The following is a 7,406-nucleotide window of genomic DNA, read 5'->3' as shown; positions in this document are numbered from 1 at the left end:
GGGTCTCCTGTTGCAGCCGGCTCTACTAACCAAGAGCCCGCTTCTCTTCTCTTTCCTTGAACTAATAAGAACATATATATTATTCTATTCCTTATAGCCAGACTACCCACAGTGGGAGTAACATAGGTAGTAACATCACACATATCTAGATAAAATAGATGATGCGGCAAGCAATAAATGAAGAAATGGAGGAAAGTGGATATGTGTGATGTTACTACCTATGTTACTCCCACTGTGGGTATAGTCTTACTATAGTATGAGACTACCCATAATGGGAGTAACATAGGTAGTAACATCACACATATCTAGATAAAGTAGATGATGTGGCAAGCAATAAATGAAGAAAGAGAGGAAAGTAGTAACATAGCTAGTTACTAGTAGTATGAGTAACATCACATGTTCATATCAAGGCAAGATGTGTCTATTGCCTAATAAATGAAGTGTTGCATGTTACCACACATATATGTTACTCCCCACTATAGAGGTAGTAACATAGACTAGTGTAACACATGGGCATGTTACTAGCTAGTCTATGTTACTACCCATTGTCGCTAGTCTGAGTAACATCACACATCTCAGGGCAAGATGAGTCTATAGCCTAATAAATGAAGTGTTGCATGTTACTATACATATGTTACTCCCCACTATAAAGGTAGTAACATAGACTAGTAACATTCTATGTTACTACCCATTGTGGCTAGTCTTATGTCACTCTATTGTGTACTTACTTGCTCTAATAATGCATAGTATCATAGAGTAGCTAGTATCATATGTAGTACTTTATTTATATTGTCATGCATGACACATAGTAGCATAACATTTATTATGATACGGTTTCATGATATGATACTTAACCCTCTCTTTCTTCATTTAATTAATTCTATGACAACCCATCAAAATTGCCTAGTTGGCATGCATGATACTAGCTATGATACCCCCTTACTATCAGCCTAGCAAAGGTGTACAGATCATTTGTGCATCACTTTGTGAGTTTTCATCCGTTTGTTCAAGAAGCGGGGAGAAGTTTCAAACATTTCGGCCGCGAGCACTACAGGAAATATGTCAACTTGTGACCCTCACTATTGGCCGCTGAAAGGTCATAGTTTTTCATTTGCGACATTTTTTGACCAAAAAGAGAAGGTCAAAAGCTGGCGGTCATAAACTGAAATTAACGACCTTCTGTAAAAGGTCGTTGGTTCTTCAACCAAAATTTTGGTCACTAGCAGCCTCCCTAGACCACGTAGGATCCAGCGTGGCAAGCTGACGTGGATAAGAATCAGCCCGGTCCGATTAGGTGTCTATATGGGCCGAGCCCATTAATTCAGCCCATTTATTGTTTTTTTCCTGCCAGTTACATAGGCCAAGCCCATTTCAGCCTTTTATTTATTTCTGGGCTGGGGCCTTTTAACATTGTTTGGGCCATTATATTTTGGGGCTGGTCCCACTTGTCATCATCTCACACATTTGGCCCACTTGACAAAAATAAACTGCTCAGATTATTTTCACAAGTGGGTCCCACGAGTCAGGTTTCCATTCCACACGTTTTCAAATCACATACATAATCAATATTTCGGACCGAACAGTACAAATGTAGTTCATCAAATAACACTAAGTCTACTACAATCTGTACATAGTCTATTACAACCCCAATATGCCTATTGTTACAATATTACAATATTTACAGTCTATTACAGTCAAACAAAAGAGACTACTCTTTGCTGAGTAGGGCTATCCGACTTCGAACTTCAAATTTCGTAGACCTATAGCTCCTGTAAAAGAGTGAACACATACCAGCATTAGAGTAGCTATTATTCCTGGAGTAGATTTGCAAACCTCCAGGTTTAGTGTACAGACTATCAAAAAATTATATATTGAAAGGATTTCATAGAAATGTAGATTTATGGACCAAATATATGATAAAGCAACAGATTCAGCCAACTTCAAGAGACCACAAGAGCATCAATCAACAACAGGTATAGTATAATATTTTAGAGACCAATTTTAGAAACATATTTTAGAGACCAATTTTATATCAGAACACTAGATGTTTGTGATGCATCTTCGAGAACCACAAGAACACTAGATATAGTATAATATGATTCCAGGAGTATAATGCTAACCACAAGAGCATCAATCAGCAGCAGGTATACATCAAACTATCTACTAGACATCATCAACCCTTGAACCATAACATGTCCAGCAAAGAAACAAAAAATGGGACAAGTACAAATTCTAGATAGCAGCAAAACATGTCCAGGAAGGCCATCAAATGGTTCCAGCCACATCCTAATAGAGCATGGTTGTAGCAGAGGAAAGGGAGGAGCTCACAATGGTGGTTTGTGTAGCCGATGTCGAACAGCCTCTGTTCGTCAATTGTGAGCACCATGCACCTTGGTTGGACATGAAGCGCTTGTCCTCTGTTGACCATGCACCATGCAACTTTGATGAAAGAGCTACGGCTGATCGCTAAAACCTGTGAATATCAGAAAGAACTATTCAGTACAAAATGTAAATCACGACAATATGTCAGCAGTAATAAATACAGAATCTAAACAAAAAGAACTACTTCTAGTTAGAATTATTTTTGTTTTGTTAAGGTATAAGAGCAGCAGGTAAAGATAACATGAACAGATTGTTTGATGAGATAAGCTATATGATTGTATCAACACATGTGTAATGCAGGTTCAGGTCAAATCCATGATATAAAACCTAGATAAACCGGAGTGGAATTTTAAGTTTTGGAACCCAAGAGACAAGCGTAGCATCTACACTGACATTTTGGTGTTACTACTTCTAACTCACATACACACTTTTTTAGAGTTGAATTAAACACATCTGATTGTTAACTTGCACTTTACAAGGTTATGAGGCAGATAAAACCAGGCATGAAGGAATATTAGTTAGAAAGCATCTTTATTCATCATGCATCTATGCACGAAGGCTGCCGACATTGCTCCTACAAATGTATATGTGCTACTGGACACAACAGGCCAGTTTAAATATTATGTCTAATAAGTGAAGCAAGTAATGAGTAGTTACAAATATGGTGAAATTTTTACAAATATTATGCCTATTTGTTGACTTCTGTGAATAGATGAGTAGCAGGTAAATAAAGCTCCCCCCAGCACAAAAGCAGGTAAACATGAGCAAACAACAGTATTACAGGCAAATAATACATAAGCTACATAAAAGCAGGTAAACAAAGAGAAGGATTGGATGGTAACACAAACATCTACTCTGCCCTGCTGTAACAAACATGTACTTAACTCCTTACATACACCAGTGCAAGTGTTGTTCACATGTTACTACTTGATTCAACTTTACACATATAAATAGACATGACAATAAACATTCATAAAGAGACGTCTAGTCTAGCATCAGACTAACTTACTGGTATAAAGAGACATGGCAATTCATGGTAGTTGTGGCAAATTCCTACGACAGAAGAGGAATGACAGAGAATCCTATGACAGAACAGGGAGTAATAAGCTGTGGCAAATTCCTTATACTTTCAATGTGGCCAACCTGAAACTTTTCTCATGTGTTTGTTTCTCTGCAGTCAGACAATTGACAAGAGTAAAGAATGCAACAGCAGCTAAGCTTTGATGTTCAGATATTGGAAGCCTTTAAAATCTTGTTTCACAGGTATTTTGACTTATATTTATAGCTCTCTAGTGAACGAGTACTACTTCTCATCACGGTTCATATGAATACCAGACTTGTGCCAAAATTGTTTCAATCATATTTTCTTTTGCCATAACACAGAACCGTTACTTGACATAGTATGATCCGATAGAATTTTAGTTTATAAAACAAGGAAGGGGATATAATGGTTTCCCTTGCTCAATTTCTTAAGCCTACATATAGCATTAGTTTTTGAAAGCACACATCACACATATTTCTAATCTGGACAAAACAGTAGACATAAATAAAATTTTCTACAACACAACAGTAACATCTTTAAGTAAAGTATAAATTGTTCCTATAGCTAATTAGGATCTAGCACACGAGCAAACCAACCGCTGAAAGCACACGACCAAAATAACAGCTGAAGAATCTGCTCAAAATTCCATGGATCAACTTGTCCTTCACCAGATTGTTCAAGGGGGACAGAGCAGCAGGAGTAGATCAGCCTTTCTAGTTCCCTTCACACAGCCAGATCGGAGCAACCTACAAAAAATCGCATGGATCAGATGCATAGATGGAGAAGAAGAAGAGAATAGAAGGGGAGGATCAAGTGACCAACCTGAGCCAGTGGTGCTCCTTCTAGGCCGCCATGGATGATCTGATGCCCGCGGGATCTTCTCCATGGCATGCCCCTTCCTTCACAAAACCAGATCGGGTCTCTTCACGAACATGCAAGAAAATGGGCGCTCGCATCAGATTTGGGGAGGGGGGAGGGGGCGAGATGAAGGAGAAGAGAAGGGAAGGAGCAGGGATGCGTACCACAACGCTGTCGGATCTGGGAGGGAGCGCCATCTCCTTCTTCTGGTTAGGGGAGGGGAAGGGAGGCCGGCGGTGTGGTCCGAGGAAGGGTGAGGCTGGTGGGGGAGGGAGTGGTCGGCGGCGGCGATGTGGGTGGGACGGCGAGGCGAGGCAAGGCCTGAGGGAGTCGAGGAGTGTGCTGCGCGCCGCCGGAATCATCCGGCCTAGATCTAGATGGCGGCGACAGAGAGGGACTTGGTGAGTGGATCTGGACGTTCTTGGGTGTGGGGAGAGGAGGGGGAGAGGGCGGCGGTGGTTGGGTTGGCACCGGCGCTGGAGTGGAGTTGAGGCCGACCGGGGTTGGGGAGAGGATGGAGGCGAGCGGCTGGAACTGGAGGAGGTGGGATCTGGGGGGTCGAGGGAAGGTGGAGAGAGTGGGTCAGTGGTTGGTGGATCGAATCTGGGGGCTCGAGGGGAGGGTGGGTGGGTGAGTTAGGGTTTTTTTCTCGCGAGAAGCTCCACCGTTGGATGGGTGCGCCATGGATGGCTCAGATCGAGTCCAATTTGGTGATCCGCGTGAAGGCGGTTCCTCGCATCTCATTGGTCCATCCAATCCACTCTGATTTTTCTAACATAACAATGGCATAGTTTGTCAAAATGATCTCGTATTTTGCATAAGTGTGCATATTGGAATGACAAACAATATTGCCAAATAGAGCTTTCATTTTCTTTGCACAAAAGATTCATTTTCTAATTTTCGAGTGCCCAAAATGAGTTTTTTTTGTGAAGGACCTACCATATATTTGTTGCAAAATTGGACCAAACCATTTTTCTAAAATATTACGACATATTTAATGCACAATTGACCAAATGGTTGGGTGTCAAAAGTTTTGATCCACCTCTCGTGAAAAAGACAAATTTTCGTCGATTCAGTTGGAAGCGGGTCAAATTTGAACTGTAGCTGCCTTATAGTTTGCTCTTTATTTTTTCCAAAAATCATTTCTAGGTACATAAGTATCTATTTAATCAGAGAAACACCAAAAAAAGTCCAAGATTCAACCACTAGCTAGGAACGGTCATTCCCGCCGTTTTGACCGCATTTTGAAACAGGCATAAAAAATTCAAAAAAAACAAAAAATTGGGAAGCCTTTGCATTGTGTCATTATATGTGGCCAAGTACCCAGGAAAAATAATAAACTTGTAATATGGCAATTATTTTAAAAAAGTGTTCTCAGAAACGAGCTATCACGTGTGGAGATCAATGGCTTTCAAGCCAAATGATCAATCTTATGGCCACATTCATGGCATAGTTTGTTCAAATGATCTCATATTGTGCACAATGGTGCATATTGAAATGGCAAACAATATTGCCTAAGGAAGTTTTCATTTTCTTTGGACGAAAAAACCATTTTCCATTTTTCGAGTGCCCAAAAGGAGGTTTTTTTGTGAAGAACCTACCAAATAATTGTTGCAAAATTGGACCAAACCATTTTTATAAAATACTAGGCCATATTTAATGCACAATTGACAAAATTGTTGGGTGTAATGTTTTGATCCACCTCTCGTGAAAAAGACAAATTTCCACCGATTGAGCTGGAAGCGGGTCAAATTTGAACTGTAGCTGCCTTGTAGTTTGCTCTTTATTTTTTACAAAAATCATTTCTAGGTGCATAAGTATCTATTTAATCAGATAAACACCAAAAAAATTCCAAGATTCAACCACTAGCTAGGAACGGTCATTCCCGCCGTTTTGACCGCATTTTGAAACGGGCATAAAAAATTCAAAAAAAATCAATAAATTGGGAAACCTTCGCATTGTGTCATTATATGTGGCCAAGTTCCCAGGAAAAATAATAAACTTGTAATATGGCAATTATTTTAAAAAAGTGTTCTCAGAAACGAGCTATCACGTGTGGAGATCAATGGCTTTCAAGCCAAATGATCAATCTTATGGCCACATTCATGGCATAGTTTGTTCAAATGATCTCATATTGTGCACAAGGGTGCATATTGTAATGGCAAACAATATTGCCTAAGGAAGTTTTCATTTTATTTGGACGAAAAAACCATTTTCCATTTTTCGAGTGCCCAAAAGGAGGTTTTTTTGTGAAGGACCTACCAAATAATTGTTGCAAAATTGGACCAAATCATTTTTCTAAAATACTAGGCCATATTTAATGCACAATTGACCAAATGGTTGGGTGTAAAAAGTTTTGATCCACCTCTCGTGAAAAAGACAAATTTCCGCCGATTCAGTTGGAAGCGGGTCAAATTTGAACTGTAGCTGCCTTGTAGTTTGCTCTTTATTTTTTCCAAAAATCATTTCTAGGTACATAAGTATCTATTTAATCAGAGAAACACCAAAAAAATTCCAAGATTCAACCACTAGCTAGGAACGGTCATTCCCGCCGTTTTGACCGTATTTTGAAACGGGCATAAAAAATTCAAAAAAAACAAAAAATTGGGAAACCTTCGCATTGTGTCATTATATGTGGCCAAGTTCCCAGGAAAAATAATAAACTTGTAATACGGCAATTATTTAAAAAAAAGTGTTCTCAGAAACGAGCTATCACGTGTGGAGATCAATGGCTTTCAAGCCAAACGATCAATCTTATGGCCACATTCATGGCATAGTTTGTTAAAATGATCTCATATTGTGCACAAGGGTGCATATTGGAATGGCAAACAGTGTTGCCTAAGAAAGTTTTCATTTTCTTTGGACGAAAAACCATTTTCCATTTTTCGAGTGCCCAAAAGGAGGTTTTTTTGTGAAGGACCTCCCAAATAATTGTTGCAAAATTGGACCAATCAATTTTCTAAAATACTAGGACATATTTAATGCACAATTGACAAAATGGTTGGGTGTAAAAAGTTTTTATCCACCTCTCGTGAAAAAGACAAATTTCCGCTGATTAAGTTGGAAGCGAGTCAAATTTGAACTGCAGCTGCCTCATAGTTTGCTATTATTTTTTCCAAAAATC

General features: G+C 39.4%; 1 long non-coding RNA gene across 1 annotated transcript; it reads right to left on the bottom strand.

The window, feature by feature from the left end:
* Nucleotides 1-2,064: 2,064 nt before the first annotated feature.
* LOC120962566 (uncharacterized) lies at nt 2,065-3,748 on the bottom strand. Its single transcript, XR_005753304.3, has 2 exons — nt 3,392-3,748; nt 2,065-2,473 (listed from the first exon to the last, which is right to left on the bottom strand). It is a non-coding gene; the product is annotated as an uncharacterized lncRNA (long non-coding RNA).
* Nucleotides 3,749-7,406: the final 3,658 nt, after the last annotated feature.

The sequence above is a fragment of the Aegilops tauschii genome, chromosome 4, assembly GCF_002575655.3.
Source record: "Aegilops tauschii subsp. strangulata cultivar AL8/78 chromosome 4, Aet v6.0, whole genome shotgun sequence".
Lineage (NCBI taxonomy): Eukaryota > Viridiplantae > Streptophyta > Magnoliopsida > Poales > Poaceae > Aegilops > Aegilops tauschii.
The sequence above is the reverse complement of the archived record's forward strand: the minus strand, read 5'-3'. Positions and strand labels throughout refer to the sequence as shown.